This window comes from Phyllobates terribilis, unplaced genomic scaffold, assembly GCF_046119375.1.
Source record: "Phyllobates terribilis strain yellow unplaced genomic scaffold, ASM4611937v1 Scaffold_13__5_contigs__length_258822181, whole genome shotgun sequence".
Classification (NCBI taxonomy): domain Eukaryota; kingdom Metazoa; phylum Chordata; class Amphibia; order Anura; family Dendrobatidae; genus Phyllobates; species Phyllobates terribilis.
Window position 1 is genome coordinate 213,410,430 of NW_027362773.1, and position 13,695 is coordinate 213,424,124.

Consider the following 13,695-nt stretch of genomic DNA (forward strand, 5'->3'; position numbering starts at 1 on the left):
CAAGAGCAAGTTCTTTAGAATTAGGCAAAATAAAAATTTCACAAGCATAAATATGCTATGATGCATCAGGTGATAGGGTACGGAGAAATTTATAGAAATATATTGAGAATGGAAATTATTATCAAGACTTGACACCTATAGAAAACAATACAAATACACAATACTACACACTTGTACAAAACACTATAATTATTATTATTATTATTACTACGGTAATTATAACATAATGAGTTGTAAACAATACAATATATTTACTGAACAGCTGTAAAAACTATATGATATGATATATTTCGAGTCACATGTGTTTGTAAGTAAAAGAAACATAATTTTCAAACATTCGCTACTGATTTACTAGAATATGGCCATTTTTATATTTTAGGTGAAAGTTTTCATTGGGTTGTTGTCATTTCCTGCATGAGCTCCTGAATGGGTCATGACAATCTTTACTAGGACTTGAGCGTATTAGTGGGCTGCAAGAAGACCCTCTTTGGATGTACAGGTCAACTTGGACCAGGTGAATATTACATTGGAGATGAGGTGGTCGCCTTTACTGTGGCAAATGACTTTTTAAAATTTTTACTGATTAAAAGTAAATAAATAAATCTGGAATTATTTTTTTTTAGGCACCTATTTTGTTAAAGGGTTTTTAGTGTTCCTGAGAATAGGGATTTGCAGAACCTGATCTGAATGGAGCAGAAAACGAGCATGGCCACCTCCACCAGATCGATGGTGGTCCGGATCCTGAGACCCCCACTAATCTAGTAAAAAAATGTTCAGAAGCAGACAGACTCAATAAAAAGAGGAGGAGCCGGTACACCGCCCTGAACCCGCGTTCATGCAGGATCATGAGCATGCTATTGCGTTGCATAAGATACACTACTGTAGACTCTCCATCTTGTTCTGTTCTTAAAGTGTGCCTAGACTTTACATCTTCTTTATACACTGTATGTGCTTAGACGTTGCTAGATCATGGCGGACCGTGTCATGAGTTTCCCAATGACTGCTCAAAACACTATGCTGAAGCATTGACTTCAGGAGGCAGAAGCATGAACGTAGGCACAGAGCGGTGTACCGGCTCATCGACTTTTTATCAAGTCGATGCACGTGCTCATGCAGGACCTGTCGCTTCTGAACAGTGTTTTGCGCGATTGGTGAGGGTTTCAGGACCCGGACCACCACTAATCTGCAGGACATTTAAAGTGGTTTAAAGTGAAGGTCACAACCCGAGCCGTAGTCACCCTCCCCAGTTCCAAAGACAAGTCTCTGCTGCTGCTCCTCGTGTCTGGCGTATGCTGCGGCACGGACTTCATGTCGACAGCGCAGCAGCCAATCAGTGCACTCAGCGGCTCTGAACAGGCCGCTCCATCTACACTGGCAGAGCCACTTATCTCACCGATTGGCTGACACCCTAGTCGTTGTGACGACAGCCCCACAGCCAATGCCAGACACCGTGAGCATCGGTGTAGAATCAGTGCTGATCCCAGAGAAGGTGAATAAAGTACAGCTTGTTTCTTTATAGTAACTTGCAGCTGGGGACGTTCATTTACTGAAAGGGAGCAACCTCTTTAAGGACATACTCTATATATTTTTTTTCTTTTTATATATATTTTTTCTTTTTTCAAATTTATATATATATATATATATATATATATATATATATATACAGTGTATATATATATATATATATATATATATATATAAATTTCAAAAAAAGAAAAAAGTTTTTTCCACCTCACCAACTTCTTACGAAGTGTTTCTCCAGAAAGTGCACGGATCCAGAAAGGACTTGTGTTGGTGCAAGTTGAACAAAGGCAAAAAATGAAGAACGATGCAGCCAGCACTGGAAATCCGGAGAAGTTAAAGGGGTTGTCCACTACTATTTAAAATATGCCAAAGCGTTTTTATGATGAAAAGCAACTTCTTTATAATTACCTCCCTCGCCTTTTTCTGCCTGTGAGAGGCGCTATCAGTGACCGCTCACAGGCAGCACGTGACCCCCCTCTGAGGTCCTGGCTATTGAGGCGTGACTCAGCGCTGACGTCCCCGCGGTGGCTGCTGGGTTGTGGGCAGGATTACCCCACTGCGTCACAACCAGCATCCACCGTGCGCTTTCCCAATGAATGGGGAGAGGCAGAGCGCGCGGTGGATGCTGGGTGTGACGTGGTGGGGTAACCCCGTCCACAACCCAGCAGCCACCATGGAACGCGGAAGAGAGAGACCCCCGGCTGAAGCCTGGATTTATCGTGACATCAGAGCCAGCTGCAACCGGGGGTCACGTGATGCCTGTGAGTGGCCAGCGATAGCACCCTTCACAGGCAGAAAAGGCAGAGGGAGGTAATTACAAAGAAGCTGTTTTTCATCATAAAAACGCTTTGGCGTATTTTAAATAGTAGTGGACAACCCCTTTAAATGTCTATTTAAAAAACAAAATTTTATTGAAAAAAAAATTAAAAAACATGATTTTTTAAAAAAGGCGTATTAGTGAGCATGACCCTGACCATACGCCTTTTTTAAAAAAATCATGCTTTTTAATTGTTTTTTTTTCAATAAAATGTTGTTTTTTAAATAGACATTTAACTTCTCCGGATTTCCAGTGCTGGATGCATCGTTCTTCATTTTTTGCCAATATATGTACAGTACAGACCAAAAGTAATGGGGTTGGGACCATCAGTTGTGTTGTGCAGAAGTCAGGTGGATACACAGCTGATAGTCCTACTGAATAGACTGTTAGAATTTGTATTATGGCAAGAAAAAAGCAGCTAAGTAAAGAAAAACGAGTGGCCATCATTACTTTAAGAAATGAAGGTCAGTCAGTGTGAAAAATTGGGAAATCTTTGAAAGTGTCCCCAAGTGCAGTTGCAAAAACCATCAAGCGCTACAAAGAAACTGGCTCACATGAGGACCGCTCCAGGAAAGGAAGACCAAGAGTCACCTCTGCTTCTGAGGATAAGTTTATCCGAGTCACCAGCCTCAGAAATCGCAGGTTAACAGCAGCTCAGATTAGAGACCAGGTCAATGCCACACCGAGTTCTAGCAGCAGACACATCTCTTCAACAACTGTTAAGAGGAGACTTTGTGCAGCAGGCCTTCATGGTAAAATAGCTGCTAGGAAACCACTGCTAAGGACAGGCAACAAGCAGAAGAGACTTGTTTGGGCTAAAGAACACAAGGAATGGACATTAGACCAGTGGAAATCTGTGCTTTAGTCTGATAAGTCCAAATTTGAGATCTTTGGTTCCAACCACCGTGTCTTTGTGCGACGCAGAAAAGGTGAATGGATGGACTCTACATGCCTGGTTCCCACCGTGAAGCATGGAGAAGGAGGTGTGATGGTGTGGGGGTGCTTTGCTGGTGACACTGTTGGGGATTTATTCAAAATTGAAGGCATACTGAACCAGCATGGCTACCACAGAATCTTGCAGCGGCATGCTATTCCATCCGGTTTGCGTTTAGTTGGACCATCATTTATTTTTCAACAGGACAATGACCCCAAACACACCTCCATGCTGCGTAAGGGCTATTTGACAAAGGAGGAGAGTGATGGGGTGCTACGCCAGATGACCTGGCCTCCACAGTCACCAGACCTGAACCCAATCGAGATGGTTTGGGGTGAGCTGGACCGCAGAGTGAAGGCAAAAGGGCCAACAAGTGCTAAGCATCTCTGGGAACTCCTTCAAGATTGTTGGAAGACCATTTCCGGTGACTACCTCTTGAAGCCCATCAAGAGAATGAATGCCAAGAGTGTGCAAAGCAGTCATCAAAGCAAAAGGTGGCTACTTTGCAGAACCTAGAATATAAGACATATTTTCAGTTGTTTCACACTTTTTTGTTAAGTATATAATTCCACATGTGTTAATTCATAGTTTTGATGCCTCCAGTGTGAATGTACAATTTTCATAGTCAAGAAAATACAGAAAAATCTTTAAATGAGAAGGTGTGTCCAAACTTTTGGTCTGTACTGTATATATATAATATATATTACAATATTATAAATAATATATATATATATATATATATATATATATACAGTACAGACCAAAAGTTTAGACACACCTTCTCATTTAAAGATTTTTCTGTATTTTCATGACTTTGAAAATTGTATATTCACACTGAAGGCATCAAAACTATGAATTAACACATGTGGAATTATATACTTAACAAAAAAGTGTGAAACAACTGAAAATATGTCTTATATTCTAGGTTCTTCAAAGTAGCCACCTTTTGCTTTGATGACTGCTTTGCACACTCTTGGCATTCTCTTGATGAGCTTCAAGAGGTAGTCACCGGAAATGGTCTTCCAACAATCTTGAAGGAGTTCCCAGAGATGCTTAGCACTTGTTGGCCCTTTTGCCTTCACTCTGTGGTCCAGCTCACCCCAAACCATCTCGATTGGGTTCAGGTCTGGTGACTGTGGAGGCCAGGTCATCTGGCGTAGCACCCCATCACTCTCCTCCTTGGTCAAATAGCCCTTACACAGCCTGGAGGTGTGTTTGGGGTCATTGAAAAATAAATGATGGTCCAACTAAACGCAAACCGGATGGAATAGCATGCTGCTGCAAGATGCTGTGGTAGCCATGCTGGTTCAGGATGCCTTCAATTTTGAATAAATTCTCAACAGTGCCACCAGCAAAGCACCACCACACCATCACACCTCCTCCTCCATGCTTCACGGTGGGAACCAGGCATGTAGAGTCCATCCGTTCACCTTTTCTGCGTCGCACAAAGACACGGCGGTTGGAGCCAAAGATCTCAAATTTGGACTTATCAGACCAAAGCACAGATTTCCACTGGTCTAATGTCCTTTCCTTGTGTTTTTTAGCCCAAACAAGTCTCTTCTGCTTGTTGCCTGTCCTTAGCAGTGGTTTCCTAGCAGCTATTTTACCATGAAGGCCTGCTGCACAAAGTCTCCTCTTAACAGTTGTTGAAGAGATGTGTCTGCTGCTAGAACTCTGTGTGACATTGACCTGGTCTCTAATCTGAGCTGCTGTTAACCTGCGATTTCTGAGGCTGGTGACTCGGATAAACTTATCCTCAGAAGCAGAGGTGACTCTTGGTCTTTCTTTCCTGGGGCGGGCCTCATGTGAGCCAGTTTCTTTGTACCGCTTGATGGTTTTTGTAATTGCACTTGGGGACACTTTCAAAGTTTGCCCAATTTTTTGGACTGACTGACCTTCATTTCTTAAAGTAATGACGGCCACTCGTTTTTCTTTACTTAGCTGCTTTTTTCTTGCCATAATACAAATTCTAACAGTCTATTCAGTAGGACTATCAGCTGTGTATTTACCAGACTTCTGCACAGCACAACTGATGGTCCCAACCCCATTTATAAGGCAAGAAATCCCACTTATTAAACCTGACAGGGCACACCTGTGAAGTGAAAACCATTTCCGGTGACTACCTCTTGAAGCTCATCAAGAGAATGCCAAAAGTTTGCAAAGCAGTCATCAAAGCAAAAGGTGGCTACTTTGAAGAACCTAGAATATAAGACATATTTTCAGTTGTTTCACACTTTTTTGTTAAGTATATAATTCCACATGTGTTAATTCATAGTTTTGATGCCTTCGGTGTGAATGTACAATTTTCATAGTCATGAAAATACAGAAAAATCTTTAAATGAGAAGGTGTGTCCAAACTTTTGGTCTGTACTGTATATATGTTTATTTATTATTAGTTTTATTTATTTTTTCATTTTTTCTTTTTTATTTATCTATTTTTTTAATAAAATGTAGATACTCTTCAATTTAAAGAGTAACCATCGGTTTAATTTCGTAAATCAATTTCAGAAATCAATAATACACTTGAAAATAAGAAACTTTGTTATATATCTTATTAGAAGAATCTGCTTCTTTCTCCCTCTAGAACATTCAGTCTGAAAATTCTCAAATCTGTATTCGGTGAATACAGGCTTTCCAATTACTGAGACTGGAGATGCCAGTTAGTGCTCATAAAGTTCTATGGAGAACTTCAACTGACATGTCAACGGAATGTCTGTGTCTTCTTCTAGCTCCTCCCCCTCCACACGCCATAGAATTTTAAAAGCACTAACTGTCATCACTTTTTTTTTTTTAGCTTGAAAAAAAGCGCCAGTCGGCACCGAAACATATTGGTTGAATAAAAACTTGTATTTTTCTACCATCGAGGAGCCTTAATTCTTGCGAGCGCAGCCCAGGTACCATGATATTTCCACTGAAGTGAACTGTCATCTCCTATCTCAGTAATATGAAAATCTGTCTTCACTGAATACAGATTTTACCCTGAATTGAGATTGAAAGAAGCAAATTTCCCCAATATGATATATTAGAAAGTTGCTTATTTTCATGTATACTATTGTTCTATGAAATAAAAATTAAATGTTTAAATGTAAAGCCATGAACAATAACATAACAAATATACATACATATGTTCCAAGATGTGATATATCTCTAGGGTTAAGTATCTGATGCATACATGGGCATATGTATACTGCTTTATATACAGTATATGCTTTATATTCCAATCAACATGGGCTTTTCTTGAGTCCGGTATACTTGTTACTCCATTTCTGACATATGCCCTGATGAACTTACATAGCTCATAGGTCAGACATATCTAAAGACACATGGAGAACCTTTCATGATATTTGATACATAATGTATAAATATCTATTCCTTGTGTCATGAAACATACAAAGTTTGACACATAGCCTAACATGTTGCAATAGTCATATGTTCCCTGGCACTAAAGCTGAACATATAACTATAACCTAGAATGCAATTGTGCATTGGGGTCCAGTGCAGGTGTATACATGCGGATCTAGAGAAATGCATTCTACCTGTAGAGATATACTACTTGTGTACATACCTATATTAGCTGAACACATGTCTACTAGAGGCATTTTGTAGTATTGGCTGCCCCTTTTATCTGGCTGTAAAGTATACGCTGCGCTTGTGTAATTAGTAGAGACATTTAATTGATCCAAGGATATACGCATGCATTGCAAGAGACATATACATATTAACATGCACATCGATCCAGACATACAGAAAAGCAAAAGATACGACCACTACTGTGTATTCATCCCACCTTATAATAAGAGAATAGAATCACACACAGCCTTAAATTTACATCACATGGCAGCCCCAGCGTCCTAGATGACATATAATAGTATACATGTTACAGGGTAGTTGTATGCTTCCGTCTATTTTATATAAATATGCACACCACAATGATAAACCAGCTATTGATCTTCATAGCTACATAGTGACCTTTGTATATAAAAAGCAGCATTCACAGTAAAATACGCAGGGCACCCGGAGATGTGACCCACACAGTTGCAGACGTGGAGCCTGACAGTCCATAGAAACAGCACAGAGATGCAGACTGTGTATTATGGGTATTATAGCACATGGTGGTATCAGCATCCATCTGCCTGCTGCTGATGGTGCGTGATGGACAAGGCTTTTCTGTGCAGGCTTGTACAGTTATCTTGCACTTGGCCTCTGAATGAACAGCCCTTCCTGCCCATCACAGATACCTTTGGTTGTGAATAACACAATATGCAGCCAATCACCAATGAATCCCATCAGATTGTGTAGTCCTAGTAAATGTCTCCTTTGGCTGATTCCTTCCCCCGTCTGTTACCATACTCCACTCTGTGCTTCTCCCATCGCTCAGCGCTTGTCTTCCTGAGATTTCGCTCCTTATTTTATTGACTTTGGCACATGTCCAAACGCGAATCCCATCCTACGTGGCGCATCCTGTTTGGGTGATCCCATTAATTAACCCGACAATTAGCTAATTCCATGCGTTCAAAGCAGATGATCTGCCGCGCGCTGATATTTATCCGTTAGAAAATTACAGCCTCCTTCACGCGCAGAGTAGAACCCGAAAAAAGCATCGCTCCTTCTCCCTGGAAAACGCAGCTGATTGCTCCTAGCTTCCAGGCTTTGCTGGTGCCAACTTCTGTTGGCGAGGCGCCTGCCAAGGCACAGAACTACAACAGCGCGTCGCTCCTCTCATCACGTCCTTCCATGTTTCCTGTTTTCCTCGCAAGAAGCCAAAGAAATCATTCTGGATCACAGTCTCCTGCGTGGAACAGTTAACCAAGCACAGAAAGGTGGCAGCGACTGGTGGAAGGGTATCAAAACTCTCCATGTGCCCTGGAACAAGTTTGCTGGATGTGACATTTCTCTCTCTTTCCATTTTGCTGTTCCTGCTTTTCTGACTCTCTCCTTTTTGCCGTCTTGGCTTCACCCTGAACAGCAGCTCGGTCCCCCCCACTTCCTGCTCTGCAGCAGCTCGCACTGTGCCAGAGCTCTATGGCCAGAGACATAGAACTCGCTCACAATGAATAATCAATACAGCTATTGATCTGAGGGAAATGTTTGTAAATTCCAAGGAGGGAATCATGAACGAGCCGTGCAACGAAGGGGAGGCGTATGTGTCAGGACCATAGACTCCTGGGAATGCCAAGGTAGCGACGTTCATATCGTACCTCTCTGCGTCTGCCAAGCGATGGGCACCGGAATGTCACGGGCACCCGTCCTGGCTTTCTTCTCGGCTGCTTCTACAGAAAAAAAAAAAATCAGGAGGCACAGATTTGCCTAAGGCTCCCTGAGTGCCACTGCTTGGCAGAACGCCAGCACAGCTTTGTTTTCATTATCTCACGCCACTCTACAATTTGCATAAATGCATATGCTTATTTACTTCTGACGCCTCATCAGCACAATTCCCGAAGAGGGGGGAAAAAAAAAATGAGAAAAGTATGTGCATCGTGCTCGCCAAGCGAAACCACTCCGAACGGGGGAAAGGATTTTGTCGAAAAAGCGCAGGAGAGTGGAAGCTCCAGACATCGATCAATGTGTATATAGTGAGAAAGAAAACTACATCAAGGCAGAGAGAAAGCAAAGGGAAGTGCCGCAAGAGAGAGGAGGGAGAACAACACATGGAGCAGAGAGAAGATTTTTATAAGGGAATATGGCCATTCTCTTTTAGCCCTTGCTGCTTTTTCACCTGAGCTCCTCTGCCCACCATTGTCTTAAATTGCTTTCCCTTTCAGCACCGGATGCACATTGTCCTAAGAGCGTGTCACTCTTCTCTTAAGCCTCAAGTGCCATTGGCTGACAGTGCAAACCAAGAAGACATAGACACGTCCAACCAGCTCTCAAAAGCACCTGTCTGCCTTTCAGATTGTCCTAATAAATCTTTACTATCTCTAGTCTCTGGTTCTCGAAAGGTCAGTGAACATCTGCTGCATGCCAAGTTAATCCAGAAGAACCAACTCTGCAGAATTGTCTTGACCTTGAATGCCCACCAACATGGCAACCTCTTGCAAGTGCCCTTGTTAGTTCATGATTATTGTGCCAATCTATCTAAGATATCAATATGCCATTTATAGATGTCACGCTGTTCGGTACTTTGCATTGCCTGATTTGTTCCAGACAGACTTGGTTTCATAGCGGGTTCTACAATGTTTGTTACTTGATTAAACCACTAAAAAATGTCTCCCCCAACTTCAGTAAAGTTAAAAGTTTTGCATGTGCCATTTGTCACACTCATGGTGGTCTTTTTCCCTCTTTATTGGAATTGCACAGAGCAGGCCAAGGTCTCCTTGGAACTGAGGAGCTGTCCATGGTATTCATCTTGGTCAAAAGGGATATTTCCCCATGTGTTGGAATGCTCTTTTGTATTCATACTTTTATGTCCCGGTGCAATTTTGCATACTTAATCCAAAGGATAAAACTGTACTTTATCGTATAAATGATGCTAAAATATAATATATGTTATTAAGTTGAAGCTAAGGCTCCTTTTACACAGCCTTCGGGCTATAACTTTGGTTTATATGCCTGGAAATGCTTCCAATGTCAATAGTAGCCTATACAGTTCTATTGGCCAGGTGTATGCCAAAAAATGCAACCTGGGGTTTACCTTTGACTGATATCGATATATACATATCTTTTATACAAAACTATAGTCAAAAAATACACAAGATACTGCAAAGTAAGTAATGAAAGTCAATGTAAGACATATTCAACTGTTTAGGCATACAATTGCCTAAGTGTAGAACATACTGTTATCGGTATTGTTTGCTTAAAGGGATTATCCGGGACTTTGGGATTTTTTTTTTTTATTGGGCTAAGAACCTAGCCTGTTCTGCCCTGCAACGATCTTTCACGGCTGAGGTGGCGACTCTCCTGCTTCCGGTGACACCACGTCAATAGAACAGCTCCTTCTCTTCCGCTCTGCTCTGTCGATGGGGCATCATTGCGGACGTGCTGCTGATTGACGATTCTGATTGACAGCCAGTTTCCCGCAGTTAGGCAGTGGGGAGCATGCCATCGGCAGTGACGCCCCATCGACAGAGCAGAGCGGAAGGGAAGGAGCTGTTCTGTTGACATGATGCCACCGGAAGCGGGAGATTCGACAACAGAAGTGGTACATGACTGATCTGAGCCAAGAAAGATCGTAACAAGACAGTACAGGCAGGTGCTTAGCAACTACCTGCGGGTACGTTCTTCGCTCCATAGCAAAAAAAAACCAAACAAGTCTTAGACAGCCCCTTTAACATATAACCAAAATCTGCTGTGAACAGAGGGATTTTTCAGGTTTATGTAACAAACTTTATAATATACCGCATGTTTAAAGTACCATACTCAAAGGGGATAGTTTTCTGTTCCCTATGTCAGCATATGTTTAGTGCTGTATGTAAAGGGGGATGTCTGGCTCATTTCAGTAGCTCAGCCAGCCCCCTTCTCTGTATATGTATGGGCCAGAATAGAGAGGTGTGCAGCCAATCAACCAGCGTCCTTACAAACATCACTGGTCGCGTACCAACACTGGAAGTTCTCTCCTGTGTCACATGCATGGCCGAAATGGGCTCAGGGAAATGAGATTGGGACATTTTTCTTAATTTAAGTATATTAGCATGTTGTATATATTTCTATTTTATCCACAAGACATTTTTTTCTAGCTGGTCACCCCTCTTAGGATCACTGCTTGTAAATGGAAATGATCCTTTTTTGTTGATGACTAAGAGTTGACAATCTGTGCCATTTATGTCCAACTGTGTCGAAGCCTGGAAACATGGGATCTAGTCGATTTTTAGGGAAACTTCTAAGAGACTTTGTTTGCGTGATTGAAACTAGGCTTTTCAGAGTTTTTTCTCTAGTAAGAACACAATTATGTCTGAGTCTGAAATGCTTCATATTAAAGTAGTTGAGAAGCAGTCCTTAAAATCTATCGGAGTGGTGCTGATGAAAAATAAACTCATTGTTGCTGTATGTATGAAAAGAAAGTCCAGCTCACCCGCATAAATGGTTGCAGCAATCAGAACAAAAAAACTGTCTGTGCCAGGACGTAGTTAGAGAGGAAAAGAAGAAAATGTTCAGCTCCACAATGGTGCAAAATAGTTTTATCGGTGGAAGAGTACAAAAAATAGCCATGTGAAAAGTATAATTAAAATGTGCGAGGAAAAAATAAATAAAAAACATCATATCAACGTGTTTCTGGTGCAATAGTACTCTTAATCATGATCATTTTTGCTGTATTTCACACAATAGTGTCGCCGGACCTCTCGCTTTTTGAAAGAAGACCCTCTCAAAAGCCTCTTCGAGTGTCGTCTCATTGTCAGTTGGGTATATTAGGTACATGACTTTAGCAAACACCATCTTGAATTCTGGCAGTCTTGCCTATGAAATGCGTTTATTCCATAAGTGACTCATACAAGCTCAAGTGATACAAGTACAAGATCTTTTATTTGTATCAAAACTTTCACTTGCAATTATATATCTTGAAATTTACGAGGATTGAAATATTCGGTTGCAAGTTGGAAAACTTTAAATTATGGAATAAATAAAATCTTCACTTTCAGAAAACATTACGTATAGTAGATACATGTCGAACGTGCGGATTGGTCTATTCCAATATGCCATCATCTTTGTACTACCTGTAGAAGTGACTTTGGTATTGTGGTATTATGATGATGAATGTTTTTCTACTCGTACTTAGAAAGTTATACATTCTTAAAGGCGTTGCATTACTCCCCGGCTTTCAGCTTTCATCTTGCTGGGTGGTGGTGAGCTCTTGCAGATTTACCGTACGGACCAGTGACATGGCTAAGCCATTGGGCCGAACTGACCGCTTTCCAGTGCTGCAAGCAGCGGCAACTACGTCTCCACAGCATCTGAGTAGCGCAAGGGCACTAGAACTGGCCAGATCCATTATGCTTGCAAATGCATGCTTCTTGCCACTGAGGTGGTCAGTAACCTTTACAACAAGTACACTTTAGAATTAGAAATCCCTTTATTCTTGAGAACAATGAGGATTTTTAATAAGAGGTAAATTTCAAAGTTGCTTGTTTTTTTTTACAAGCACTTGGCAAATATACTCATTTGATAAGAGGAAGCAATCCCTTTAATGATTGACCTTAGTTACATTTGCCATACAGAGACTGAAGGAGTCATCATATGTCATTACACTGCTGAGCAAGGGAAAGAATACCTTATTCTATCTTTATAGATTTCAGTTGAAAAATTTATAATATATTTATTATATAGTATACATTTCTTGCACATGGCAGCCTTTCGGTGAAGGATTTCACTGTTAGGTACTCCTTAGCAGTGCTGTTTAACATATAATCTGAAATATTTTCCGGCTTTTACAATTAATGGAGGCCATAAATGCAGTGTGAACATAGACTTAGGGAGATATTCTTCCCTACAAGCTATACCTCTAGAGCAGAATACATTTCTATAACATCTGATGGTATGATTTCCTAAACTCAGATATCACATGTCAATTACAGAAAAGCATGTATGAAATCACAGGCGTACAGAGATACAGTATGGCCATCGGGGGCAGTATCACCGCTACATTAAACTTGAAGGTTGTGCAGATCCATTGAATGAGTGGGTCCATGGACTACCCTCTCGTTTTTCTACAGGCTTTCCTACAATGATTAATTTGTCTTTAGTTTGGAATGATTAAATGAAATATTGGTGACTATTATATATACAGGAGCACGCAGGTCAAAAGTGGTTAGTTTTGCTCTTATGTTATTCCTGCGGATCCTCTGAGTATCCCGTTATTTTTTTATGTTTTTGTTATGTTTTTTTAAATTTTTTAAATCCGCCAAATGGTTTTAGAGAAATGGACTAATTTTTTTGCTCTGTACCAATCGGGCTTGGCTCATTGGATAATAGTATAGAGCAGCCTAAAGACACATCCCCAGAAAATCTTTTGAGCCACGCCCCCTTATAAAAGACCATAAAAATGAATACTTAAAAGGATTACATCTCTGGTATTGTATGGCAGATTAAAAAAAAAAGGTTACCCAAAGGGAAAGCAGGAATAAGAGAGAAATACAGTATGTCTGAATTAAGTTACAATTGTAAGTAGAAAATACTTTAACTTGAGTCCAACTCAATTGAAAACTAGTAATTGTCGACCCAAAAGAAGTAAAAATTTGGAGTAAAGACACAATGGGCAGAAAAACTAGTACAAATATAACTAGTTTTTAGAAAGTCAGAAAGGATTGCCGGAAGGCATGAGTCCTTTTTCTGTGATGAGGACAGGAGCTTCTTCAGGGTCCTGTACAGTACATAAAGTACCAGAAAATAGAATGGAGCTACCTTGTCCTGGTGCCCAAACAGGCCGAAATGTGCTGTGGAGAGGCGCTAATACTGTAGATTGCCAGACAGTATATGCACATTTACAAGT

The 13,695-nt window shown here is 40.9% G+C and overlaps 1 protein-coding gene across 1 annotated transcript in view; it reads left to right on the forward strand.

Moving 5' to 3' along the window:
• The first annotated feature begins 463 nt into the window (after nucleotides 1-463).
• Nucleotides 464-13,695, forward strand: part of ZFHX3 (zinc finger homeobox 3) — a 253,250-nt gene continuing 240,018 nt past the window's right edge. The window contains exon 1 of the mRNA XM_073659266.1: nucleotides 464-514. The gene's annotated coding sequence lies outside the window, so the exon portion shown is untranslated. The remainder of the gene's footprint in view (nucleotides 515-13,695) is intronic.